Source organism: Erigeron canadensis, chromosome 4 (genome assembly GCF_010389155.1).
Source record: "Erigeron canadensis isolate Cc75 chromosome 4, C_canadensis_v1, whole genome shotgun sequence".
NCBI lineage: Eukaryota > Viridiplantae > Streptophyta > Magnoliopsida > Asterales > Asteraceae > Erigeron > Erigeron canadensis.
In genome coordinates, this window is record NC_057764.1 from 560,499 (window position 1) to 574,885 (window position 14,387).

The 14,387-nt window shown below is 30.7% G+C and overlaps 1 long non-coding RNA gene across 1 annotated transcript; it reads right to left on the reverse strand.

Moving 5' to 3' along the window:
* Positions 1–5,662: 5,662 nt before the first annotated feature.
* On the reverse strand, positions 5,663–7,435 carry LOC122597771. The gene is made up of 2 exons (XR_006323457.1): positions 6,823–7,435; positions 5,663–6,016 (listed from the first exon to the last, which is right to left on the reverse strand). It is a non-coding gene; the product is annotated as an uncharacterized LOC122597771 (long non-coding RNA).
* Positions 7,436–14,387: the final 6,952 nt, after the last annotated feature.

Genomic DNA, 14,387 nt, shown 5'->3' on the forward strand with positions numbered 1-14,387 from the left:
GATCGGATTATCAGTTCAGATATAGATAGTTTTGAATACCCTATTGGTTCCTCAATTCACGAAAACTTAACGAAAGCATGGTTAAAATATATATATATATATATGTATATATATATATATATAAGGTTTTCTTTATTGATTTGAAAAGTTGGAAACCTTTTATTAATAAAAAAAAAAAGTTGGATACCTTAAATTTAAAAATCAACAAATTTAAATACTTTTTGTGCAATTTACCGGACCTAAACAACATATACTAAAGAGTGGTTAAAGATTGTAGCATAATTCTAAATTCAGCCTAACTGTTTTTATTTGATTTCTTCTTTTGAATATTCCGTTGTTGGGAGGTAAAAGATCATTGGTGACCCATGAGCCAAACGTGAAAGTAAATATTAGCGTGTATATACTATACATATATGCCTAAATTTTGTCTCCTGAAATGTTATTAGAAGGTCATTCCGGCCGTCTTTACATAATCAAAGCATGATGAGATAAAATTATATGTGATTATGTATTATGTTCAAACGCATGCATATCGGAAGACCTGTTAATATATAGTCACAAAGAATAAAAAACACATAAGAATAATGTCATAATTACCTGAAGTGTCTGCATTCCTTTTACGACGTATGTTATTTGAAACTTTAATGATATTGCTTGGTATCATAAATGAAAGTAGAATTTAACAACAACGACGATAGCATTATACAATCTTAAATATTGTACACTATATAGGATAACGGAGCATAACCTTTACACGCTCTTTTCCTACAAAGCGTATTGGTTTCTAATGTCGTCCGTTAGAGTATGTGGTATGAGGGGTTCTCTAGGCGTTTTAGGGCCGGAACGCCTCCAAAACGCCTGCTACATTGTCCCTGGTAGGCATTCTGGGCTAAAAAATGGGTGTGGACGGTTGGGCAAAACCGTGGGCCAAACTTGGACTTTTTCCCCTTTCCAATGCCAAACGGCTACTTTTCTAATTATCGTTTATATTTTTTTTTTTGTTTGTTTTTCTTTTTCTTTTTATCCTCTATAACTCCATAGGAGCACTGACACATGGCGGAAGATGCCCATAGGGGCAAAGTTGCCTCACCCCATACATTTTTTGAGAATGCCTTGGAATGCCTAGCTTGTTTGCTTATGTGGCGGCACATGGCGGAAAACCCCCCACCCATAGAATGCCTCATACTACTTGGTCTTAGTTGATCGTATTGGAGCAATAATAAGTATAGCAAAATCATTAATGAGACTCATAAACTTTGCGTGAAAAAAAAATAATAAAGGTCAACTGAGCAGAGCACTCGTCAGGTTAATCAATCTTATTATTTTTTAATTAAAAAGCGTTATGACTAAAATAAACCCAACATTATACGCAGATGAAAGGAGCGAAACCTAGCAATAAATAATTTACTATCGGTAGGTACAACGTCCTCAAAAGATACCACTTGAAATGGGTATCGATTAAACTTACCAATAAAGAATTAGTTCTAGTTGGTAACTTACCTTCTTATCAGAGATGATAAAAATCCGTACGTGTTCATATATATACTTGTTCTTAATGCTGATCACGTCCCACTGGCGGCATAACATCACAACAATTGTCCTAGAGGATTGTTCGTCAAGTTCTGGTATAACATTACTTGTCTAGTTGTTTTCCCCATTCTATACGTATAAACTTTTAGTTAATTATGTTCTTTAACTATGCAGAGTGGGGAAAAAAGAATGAATGAGTTTATGTTATATATAACAATCTAAATAATGAAGAAACCTTATCATCATCATACGAATTGCATTTTGAAACCGCGTGTCAATAAATGACTCTCATTAATCACTTAATGATGTTAATATTTTTTTAATGACAGATCGGATAAATGGCTAACACCCCCAACTTTGATGCACCCACGTCGGGTTCGAATCTTGGCAATGCTTTAAAGAGTTTGCTCTCCCATGTGTAGATAGATATAACATTGCTAAAGCCCCCTCACCACATTTGCATATGACAAGATTTGAACTCATGACCCTTTAAGAAAAAACTACAAAATGAAAAACTCTCTAACCACTAGGTTATCACCCTATTGACTATGATCCATCACTTTTTCAAGTGACCAGTTATTCACAACCGATTGAATGAGATATTTATGAATCATGAAGTCAAAAGGTCACATTGAAAGCAAACACATATCATAAACACATAATCAAAAGAAACATTTAACATAATCGAATGCATAGGTTTAATAAATTTCATATAACAACCATTAATAATAGAGATGAATTTAGTTTCAAAATTGATTGCAAGAACTCTCTCTCTCTCTTTTTCTTTTTTTTTCAAATATACTATTGGACTTTTTGTTTTTATTTTCTTTTAAAGTTTTGTAGACTTTTTTTATAACACTATAACAAAAACAAATTGTTTATCTTGTACGGAGTAATAGTTATTGTTTCATTTTCTATCAAGCCTATACTTATTTCCGATTTCATCTAGAGAAACAAACACTACCTTATTTTTTCAACAGTGTTATTATTTCAAACATTATAGATATAAAGGTGTCAAATGAGAAAGATGACAAGTAAAGTGGTTCTTTACATGCCAAAACTAGTCATTCGTATCCACAAATCACATTAATGGGAAATGATTCAACCAAAAAGTAAATATATCATAATTGTTTTAGTAAAGATGTCTATCTAAAAGACCTGATTAAATTAGTAAAAATAACTTTTACTAATAATCAGAATTTAATAAAATTGAAAAACAATCTATAGTTTTTATTGATAAATTGCACGAAAATGTACGTCAAAATAGAACCAAATTTAATTAAACAAACTGTCAAAGTTACCTGCATTGAAGTATAGGTATAGTCAACGTCAAGGTTTTTAACTTCAATTATAATGGTCATTGTATATTTGTATCGTCAATGAGTTTGTGAAAAACTCATTGATAAGGTTTTGGATTTTGAAAGAATCCATCAGAGTTTTAATTACACTTTTTACATTTGTGAGAGCGGATTATTAGGAGTTTTCGAGAGTAATGAGTTTCATCCCAGACGTGTGTGGTTTGAGCTCCGCTAACTGCTTAATTGGATGTCTCAAATACTAAGTATTAATTCGCTGTTAAAAAGAAAAAAGAAAGAAAAAATCATGGGATTTTATTACATTTGTTCCGAAAAAATTGGTGCTCATTTAAAATGAAACAATCAATCAATATTCAATAATATATATTAGAGGATATCATACCTACTGAAATAGACGGTTAACTATGTGCTTTTTTCTAACACGGAGTAAGAAATTTTAGTTAAGTAATTGTTTGTGAGGGGAAAACAAGAGAATCCTTGTTTGTTAATGCAGATTGAATTTTTTCTTATAAATCAAAACTAATTATATATATAAATTGAACTATTGTTATTTCAGCTTTAGCTAAGTAGTAGAGGTTATTGTCTCTTGAAGATAAGACCAAAGTTTAATCATTAACAATGATGGATATAGTAATATGTTAGAGTAATTTAAAAATAGGACATGATTGATATAATATTAACTGTTAAAAAAATATATAAATTGATCTATTGAAGTACATAAAAAAGGAAAGAAACAAAAACTGTTCACCACTATTATATTTTTCACAACTATTGGACCCTAATAAATCGATGATATATGTGGATGGGGTGGTTATCTGGCATTTGTATAAGATGAGAATTAAACCTTTAACTTCTGGTTTCAAATTTTAGGTTGTTTACAATTGATCCAAACAAAGGTTGCTTGAACTATCGAAGTATATTATTATTATTATTGGAAATTGAGCTAATGGTGTGCAGCTCAATTGTCGATGGAGAGATGGGTGAAGATATAAAACAACAACAACTGTACCCAATCCATGCGCGGGGTATGGGGGAGGTGCGCTGTAGACAGTCTTACCTCTACCCAAAGGTGAAGAGACTGCTTTCATAAAGATCTCCGGCCAGGAAGATATAAGGACCTCCGGCCAGGAGAGATGGGTGAAGATATCTTTTCCATAAATAATACAGGTTTCGCATCAGAGTACAAGAACCCCATAGACATATATAATCAGTGAACTACGTCTCTTATTGATCGAATAGATAATTAGTTGATTGTAAGCCACTTTAAATTGTCGGTTATCAAATCTTTTTCTCACAATGGTCGGGAAATTGAAATTCTATTATAGCAAAATTAAGATGCCCTCCTAATATATTGTATTGCTAGAGAATAAACATATATGCATGGAAAAAAAATTAGGCCCGATAAGAAAATATATATAGTAGTGACTATATCATATGTGACACCCCATAACTACTGATTACAACAACGTAACCAAATTAACATACTGTAATTTGTAAGTATTATTATCTATATATAGATGGTACCACTAAATTTGACAGTTGGGTAGACAATGATGATGTGCTTAAATATATATTAGCGTTAATTAGCCGATCCAGACGTGGACTTTGATAGCAAAGGTAAATAGGCAGATGATTGCGAAATAGAGCATAGTATGAACCAATATGGCAACGCCGCTTGTTTGAAAGCAACAAAATTGAACACAACGTCCCCGTCCAGGCATCTGAAACAGCAACCCCGGCGATAACAATGCAAATAACAATACTGACACCATAATTGGTCCCCAATCAGCTGCCATCTATATATCTATCTTGAACTACTTTTATTTATTTTTTGTATAAAAATGGTTTTGTGGGTAATTAGAGAGTGATGAAAGGATTGGTATTTATAGATAGAGGAAAACTTGTCTAGGAAGGAATTAAAAACAAAAAAGGTTTGTGATAGGACATGGGATAACGTTGATGAAGTCACTCGGGTTCACTCAAAGCTGCTTTTGTGCATGGAAACATATATATTACTCCTATTAATTATATATTATGATATGATTATGAAGTTTTCAATAAAGTATATCAAATGCTTTTAGTTAGCTCTATATATTTGATATATATACTTTAACTAATGGTATCGATTATCTGTTCTAAAGAAAATGATATTGATTGTGTTGTGAGATGAATTATTGTTTTATGAAGTAATTAAGAAAGTATATATGAAATGCTTTTGGCGTCGTTGATATACTCAGTGTTGATTTAACTAAGGTTATGAATCTTATATAATGAGAAGTTATAGTACTTAGGAATATATCTATTGTGGTTAGTTATGGACATACTTTTAAATAAAACAACACGAATTAAGATATCATTAGTGACAGATCCAGATATTTGAGTAAATAGGGGTAAAAACAAAAAATTTCTACCCGTTACCCGTACCCATAGGGTTAAAGCAATCAATGACGGTTTTTTTTTATTACTAGAAGGGTAACCGCGCGATGCGGCGACCATAATAGACGTGACTGCGGCGTGGTGGTGGGATAACGGTCATGATTCATGAATAAAGAAAGAACATAGTATAATTTAAACATAGACCTCAATGTTAAACTTGCAAAACATATATTGAAAAGTTTCATAAATAGAAAAAACAAAAAAAAAAGTTGGATCACCGAAATCTATGTCTATTTTATGAAGGAAACAACATACTACAATGATGCTAGGAAGTTTCTTCCAACTTTACTAAGAATCTTACTACTGCCAAGTGATCAAGATTCCATTCTTGATGAACTATGTCTAGTTGCAATGTAGTAATCCAACTTAGGTTCAAAAAATTATAACTACTCAATCAGAGAGTTTATTTGATTCATATAATTCACACACAAATACACTACCAAATCATACAGTTTACATAATTCTTATATTATGCATCTATTTGTTTACCTCTCATTAATTTAAAGAGCTAATAAAAGAAGACATTTCCTCGACATCAACCTTGGCAACATCCTTGCGATTGCCCAAATCATTCTTCTCTCTCTTCGCAAATGATTTTGGTACAGCCATTGCTAACCGCGGTATAAGTGACGCATGATCTATCGGACCTCCCTGCATAAGATCTTCATGAATTAATTCCAGGTATCCGTCGACGGGCTAACTTCAAAGACGCCCATACAGAATGAGATTTAACTCTGTAGAAATTTGAAAAAAAAAAAAAAACCCTTAGAATGATAAATTAAGCCATTTTCATAATTAAACACAATTAAAAATCGAGCTCCCATAAAAGAAAGGCCTGACAACTTGGGTAAACCATTTGGGATAACAAAGAAAATATATTTATTGTAAGGCTAAAAAGTTCATCTTTCTCGGCCAGTTAGTGAGATGTTTAATCACATCTGGAGGTTGCCTGTTTAGCCTAGTTGCACCGATAACAAAGTACAAACGCATAAAGTTGTCTAACTTGGAATAAAATTTAGGTACTAAATAGATAACATGTTTATGAAAAGAATGAAATTCCTAACATGTTGCATAAGTTCCATGAAATTCCTAACCTGTTACATAAGTTCCATCGAATAGTGAATCATCACAAAATTATTACATGTGCATTACATGATAAGCAAGATCTGATCAGATACTAAAATAGTTGTACTGCATAGGAACAGGAGACCACTAACTCAACACACCGGAGAAAATCGTTAAGGTTTGAACTTAAAGTGAAGTTATATATGAAGATGCAATCTTCATATGCTATCGTGTTTTTTTTATAGCTATTACAAAACTTTGAGTAAATAAGAAGCTACTTGAAAGATAGAGGGTGTAAATTAAATTACAATGCCCTTACTAAATTAACTATCCGAAATCATGAACATACTGAATACCCAAACACTAACCACAAATTCAAATTAACAAACTAAGAGTTAATAACATTTCTTGTAATTTCTTAAAAATCTATAGTAGTTCTTGTAACAAAATTGAAAAGAAGAATGGGAAAACTTACCAAAAAACTGGTGTGGTGGCTGCGTTGGCAGCTTAGCTCTTTTGTATTAGTATTATAGTAAGTACACCTTTGTAATTGGAAAACAATCAAGATCGACGAAATAAGAAGTGAAAGAATGAACATTTAATCATAATCGATGTATCATAAACAAAGTAAATGACACCTTTAAACCAATAATGTTGTTATCAAATAATGTTGTTATCCAAAATATTTGGTAGGGATTTATGGTTCTTTTGAGCCCTTCACCTAATATCATTAAATTATGAATTATTTTTAAGAACAATAACCATAACCCAGAATTATAATAAATATTTTTTGATTATATAAAAACAAGGATGATACACATAATTTCATGAAACCCCCCAAAGCTGATGATATAAAAGCTGATGATGGTGATGGTTGCATTAAAATTGATGATTCGATTATGATATTAAATTGATGATATTAAATCTGATCGGATGGTAACCCCCAAAAATGATTGATACAAAAGCTGATCGAATGATGACATAAAAACCCATGATGGATCGGATGATGGTGGTGCTGGAACAAAGAGAGAGAGACAGGGAAGGGTGAAGGAGGAGCGACATAAGTTTTTGGGTCTAAGATAGAGAGTCCAAAGATAAAAAAGGTATTTTAAAGGTAGAATTTTTAAAAATAAATTATGGCTTTTGCTTTATAAGAGAACTCTCAAACTTCTTTTTCTAAAGTACAAGTTAGATAATTACTCAATAACTCGTTGTCAATTCGATTTTACACAAGCAAAACTCCTAATAACAAAGTTGTCGACAGTTTGATTTTACATTATTTAATTACTAGTTATGCCCTAATTAACTCTCGTTAATAAACTTCAATACTTCATTTCAAACTCTCAATCAAACTTTTACCATTTTACAATTCAAATAATTATGTCTTGGTGGATATAGTAATAACAGTTAAATGCTTCATATTTGTAAATAAATCAAACAAAAGAAAGTGATAAAATTTACTTTTGAATTTAATGTTGAAATTAAAAATATATAATTATCAATGCACAATAAAAAAAAAGTTAAAAGTTCAGGTACTTTCAGAGTTGGTAATCTGAAAAAGATACATGAAACTCTTGTATACATTTGTATAGAGAGGATCAGATATGTCTATGTATACGTGTGAAGTGAATTTAAAAAAAAAAACTGAAAAATTGAGCTTGTAGGTTTAAGGGCTTGACATTTTTAGGTTAGGGCCTAATATATAAAAGAAAAAAAAATCATTTGGGTTCTGCTTTGAGGGTGGGCATGTCCCGCTCCTGATTTTGCCACTAGATATGATGCACTCGATCTGTCAAATGCATGTAGTGAATCATTATTTGTAGTTTCCTTTTTCTTTCTTAGAACGAATATATTTTCTATGTTCGGATTATCTGAGCTAATCCAGTTTTCTTGTACGTAGGGATGTGCACGAGCCGAAACCCGGTCCGACCCGGAAAAATCCGGACCAACCTGCGACCCGCAAAAACATGAAAAATGGAACTGTGACCCGATCCATGAAGGTTTGGGTCGGTTCGGTTCGTGTCGGGTTCGGGCGGGTCACGGGTTTCTTTCACAACTTTTCGATTTTTGACTTCACTCGACCTAACCCGACCCGGCCAACTCGTGACCCGCGAATGCACTAAAAATGTGACCCGTGACCTGGCCCGTTAGTGTTTCGGGTGGGTCGGTTCCGAGTCGGGTCACGGGTTTCAGTCCAAATGCTCATCCCTTCTTATACATACCAGTTTTAATAGTTTTCCTAGTCACTTTTCAAAATATTTCTTCATGAGACTCTTTGTTTGGGTCGTTTTCAAAAGTAATTTCTGCCCCAATTCAATTTTTAGTTTAGGTCATTTCTCTCTTTATCCTCTCCCTTCTCAAACGGTAACAAACTTTAGATCTGAGATTTGAATTTGTGCTCCGAAGATTGGGATCGAGCTTGAGATTAAGAGTTTGTGATCGAAATTATCCCCATCCGGTTAAGGCTTCCACTCCGGTAGATCTTACCCTATTTTTCACTTTTGTGTCGGAGGTCCCTTCCACTTCGGTGGATCTGGAACAGGATCTCTACCATTGAGTAGGGGTAAGGTCTCTCTGCATCATACCTCCCCCATACCCCGGTTTTTGCCGGAACTAGATACCGTTGTCGCTGTCACTTTTTTGTCTATAAACAAAATTTCTTATCACTAAATTGATTAGTGATGATTATTGGGATGTATTTACATGTATCTTGAAAAATTAAAGTGGTGGCACTATCATCCGTATCAACATGATTTAGTGATTTAGTCTAATAGAGTAATAGTCTAATTAATCTATTAGCAAATATTATTGGGCTAATTTAATGCTTCGGTCCATTAGGAGTTATAAAAGGCCCTTACATAGTCACATCTAGGGCTATTAATGGACCGGTTTTGACTAAATCTTAAACCAAATCGAAAATTCCGGTTTCAACATGTATCAAACCAAACTAGACCAAGTATATTCCGGTTTGGCCGGTTTGACGATTTTTCGGTTTTTTTTCTTAATCTTATTTTCGTACAGTTTTGTATATATTATTTTAACATTTTTTTTCTTAATCTTATTTTCATACAGTTTTGTATACTATATAGTATATTAAACCTGTAAAGGTACCTATAAATATTATTTTAACATGTGCTCACAATCGGAGGTCTAGACTATGTTGTATTAATCGGGTTCATGTTAATTAACATTTTTTTATTACTGTTAATAAATAACTAACGTTGTACCCACGCGATGCAGTGGAGAATAAGAAAAAAACGCCGGTGGTTTGATGGTGGTTTGTGGGGCGGCGGCGATGAAAAAGAAAAAAAAAATAAGTCGGCTGCAGTGGATGGTGGTTTGATGGTGGTTTTTGGGGCGGTGGTGGATGGTGTTTATGGGGGATAGCGTACATAGAAGGTGGATTGCGACGGTGGATGGTGGTATTTGGGGCGGTAGTGGATAGTGTTTATGGGGGGAGAAAATCAGAGAAGGGGGGAGGGAGAGAAAATCGGAAATCGGATGAACGTATGTGTGTGTAATGAGCGTGATGAAGAAAAAATAGGGTAGTGTAAATTAAGATGGCATAAAAGACATTTTAAAGGTAGATGTGTTAAAAGGAGGGTGGGGTAGTTTGCTTATTAATGGAGAATAGAAGTATTAGAAACATATATCACAAAAAATCTAAAACTAATCTATGTTTCAACTAACGATGGTAATCCAATCCACATAATAATTTATACCCATCTCTAAAATATATAAAAATTTCATTTTTTTTTTGGTAAATATCAAATTACAACCTTCTTTTCTTCTTATATTTTTAAATTTAAATCTATAAGTTTTTTTTATTTCCATTTATTTAATAATTTAATTTATTATAAAAATATCGTTAACTTCCGTGTATTTGACATTAGAGCAAATCTAGTTTGAAAACTAAGGGGACGCTTGGTTAAAAGTAAGGAATAGAAATGGGAAAGGGTAAGAGAATACAATATAATGCAATGAATAATTCATTATCTTTGATGTTGCTTAGTTCAAAGTTCATGAATACTACATTTTTATTAATGAAACTAATAGTATATTTATGAAAATAATAATAATTATTTACAAATATGTATATATATACACAGGGAAAAGATAAAAAAAAATACACATATATAATTACCATGAAAAAGAAAAACTAATGCTGTTGATTTTTTGTAAATAGATATACATTTACATCTGCAATATATATTTGATTTGATAAATATGTAATTTTACTAAAGTTTGATATTGTTTTTTACGTGTTACTGTAAATATAGGAAATTAGAAGTGGTTATACGAAATTTTAGGAGGAAATTAGAAGTGGTTATACGAAATTTTAGGAATTGAATACTTGGGCTTGAATTTTAAAAGTGGGTAATCAAATTTCATTACCCCCAAATTGTTGAGTAATGGGGTATTAACCACTTTTAGGTAATGGAGGATTATATTATGGTATACCAAGCATGGGTAATCATTATCTTTACCATTCCTTACCTCTTGTAACCCTTAACCAAGCACCTCCCAAAAGATATGCACTCTTATTACATTTGATATCATCTCATCTTTAATTATTTTTAATTATTTAATAGGTGTATCAAATTATATATATACAACTAAAAAGTAATGTCGGTCTTACTCACATATTTACTGTAGCTAATAGTATACTTTTTGAAGCATAAGGTACAAGTAAATAAGCTTAGTATAAGACTCTATAATATAGTAAAAGGTTAGTTGGTGGGCCCTAAAAACTATAAAATGTGTAAGGTAGAATTTCTATAGTAGCAATATTAACTATATTCTCATCTAATGTTAACGTATAAAATTCAATACATGGAGTACAACTATTGTAGTAAGCTAAAAAACAAAACTATTCATTTATTTCTTTTCTTCTGCTCTTGAATACTCAAGAAAGATAAAAAAAAACAATCTTACCAGTTACCATACATACATTGATACGTAACTTTAAAAAAATGTTGGGTTGTACTGTAACTAAAAGAACAACCCCTCAATGCATAAGGTATAAGTTGTTGTTGCACAAACTAACGACTTTAACGATCATTAAGTGTTGCTTCGTTAACTAACGGTTGTTACAAAAAGTATTTAACGGAGTTCGTTTTCAACTTTAAGTTTTCTAACTTTTGTCATCAAAGTTTTCCTTTATTTACTTTTTGCCACATAACTTATGGTTTTTAAGTTTTTCCCATCAAAAATCTATTTTTTAAAAATGATTACCATATAACTTTTACTTTTTAAACTTTCGCCACTTAAACTTTTTTTTTTTTAACATTTACCCTTTTACTTTTTGCCAAATAACTTTTGTTTTTTAAACTTTCGCCACACAAACTTTGTGTTTATGTTTAAGTTTCTTAACTTTTCTAATTTTTCTCACATAACTTTGTGTTTTTTAAGTTCTGCTCTAAAACTTTTATTTTATTTGTTTTTTACCACATAACTTTTGGTTTTTAAAGTTTGTTACCAAAGTTTTCTTAACTTTTGCCACACGAATTTCATTTTTTGGCTTAATGTTTTTTAACTTTTGTCACTAAAGTTTTGTTTTTTCTACCGGGGCAACGCACGGGTAAAAATACTAGTATTCATTAAATGTTATTATTTGAAAATTTATAATTTTTTAAAAAAGCCTAAACAATCAACTAACTTACATTTATTAAAAAAAACACATCCTTGTTGAAAGTTACATAAGTAAAAATGTCTAAAATGCCCTTAAAGTATTTTTACATAAACTATACCATTGACATTGATGATTAAATTACACTGTTAATATCTTATCTTTTACATAATCATTTATCTTTTAAAATATCTTCATTAATAATTTAAATCAATTACTTATATATCAATTATCAACACCATTCGACGTCATCTCCACCATCAATTGTCGCTCTCATCACCACTCCAACACCGTCGTATTGTGCGGGTACGGTGATAGTTACCACATAATAAACTAATATTTATAGTAAATTATCTGTACTAAGACCACAACGACAATTCGATAATATGACAACACGTATGCTGATAAAAAAAAACATAGTTATAATACTAATAAAAAAAATATTAATATACTTAATCAAACACTTTTGAGTTGAACACAATACCGTGTTTTCGACTGGCTAGTAGAATCCAACTGAATTTCAACTTTATAATTTTTTTATTTTATATATGTATTTTATCTCAATTTTGATTAATGATTACACTAATAAGAAAAGTATTCTAAAATCCGACCTATTCTTATATTTTTCTTCATAAACGAGAGCAGGTACCTGTGTGTTGCGACAGTAAAATATTGAGGGTGAGAGGTCATGGAGTGTGATAGGTCATAGGAGGTGTATGTCATAGAGTGTCATAGCCAAATGCCTTAGTCGTACGGGCTTCGTACTCGGATTTAAAAATTCGTCGAAATTTATCGAATGACATCTCTAATGAAAGAGCATGAAATTTTAAGAACACTCATATAATTTTTATAATTTATCGATGTACGGTTATTGAGATAAGAGATTTTGAAAAAATTAGAGAAATAAAATGATTTATGGAGGAGAGAGAAAGTTGTATGTATTGATGTGTGGTATATATGCATTATTATCATATGTACATTGTTGAAATTGAATGTTGAAAATTGAAAAGTGGATTTGCTTTATAATATAGTATAGTTACTAGATTTTAAACCCGTGTCTAATACTAAACACGGATTTACGGTATTATCAATATTATATATAAATACATTTAAGTTATAAAAGTTTATAGTTTTAAAGATATACGGTTTTAAGTGTTATATTTTGCAAGTTGTTGTACAATAACCATAGGTTTGTCATTGTCATTATTAGCTGAGACATATGGATGGAATTGATTGTCGTAGTCACTCCACAAGGCACATGCTATAATAATTTATTTATAATAGAACTTTTTGAAATCAGTTGTACTCATAATGTGATATTATCATGAAAGATAATTAAGAATTAAAATATAAACATATACTTTTGATCATATATTTGACATTCAAGTATATGTACTTGATCATGATGCGAACCCATAACACGCATAGGTTTATTTTCAATCATCTGTCCTATGATAATTAGATAGCAATTCGGATTGTTCTCATATTCTTTGATAGCAATTAAGACTCTTGATTTTGAGTGATAATATTAACTTCAAACATTAATACGCAAAACTAATATATAAAAAAGAAGATTATTACATACCTTTTTTATTGAGAGATAGAATAAATCTTGAATGAGTTCATATTAATTTAGATTTAGTATTCAAGTAACATTCTCTTGTAAATCGTGTGTTGTTCTATGATTGTCTTATGTTATGTGAATCTGTTTTGTTTAGGATAAAGATGTTGTATATATTGTCATCTGTTATTATGTTTGAGATATGTATGTAGAGTACAAATTGTGTTTCTATTAGATATTAAACTAAATATTAATATTTATAATTTATGAAAATCTAATCTAATATTTGTTAATAAATCATTAGGTTTTGAAATAACTTTTTGTAGACAATATTTCATATATTGAAATTTTTTTAATTAATTAAATAATTATAAATTTAAAAAATCCTCTCAAGTTATGGTTACAAATAGATATGAATTAAGTATTCGGGATTAAAAGTGTAAATTATTGATGGAAAAAAAAAAGTAAATTAATGAGACTTTTTTTATAAGTTAATATAAATATTAATATAATAATATATTTGGATAATGATTATTAGGGATTTTTAATTTTAAAAAGTGTAAATTAATGAGATTTTTTTTACAAGTTAATATAAATATTAATATAATAATAGGATTTTTAATTTATAGCTAATCTAAATGATGACATAAGCGATAGTCAATTTGATGATATTAAGTGATTTGATTGGTTAATTAGTCATTGGTTTAACTGTTTTATAGTATATATTAAGATTAAGATTAAGATAAAGATAGATATTATTAATAAACATAAATATTAAAGTATTAAAAAAAAGAAACTGTAAAAAGTATATGGAAATTTGGAAGTAGTGTACTATCGTGTTTGACTCTGA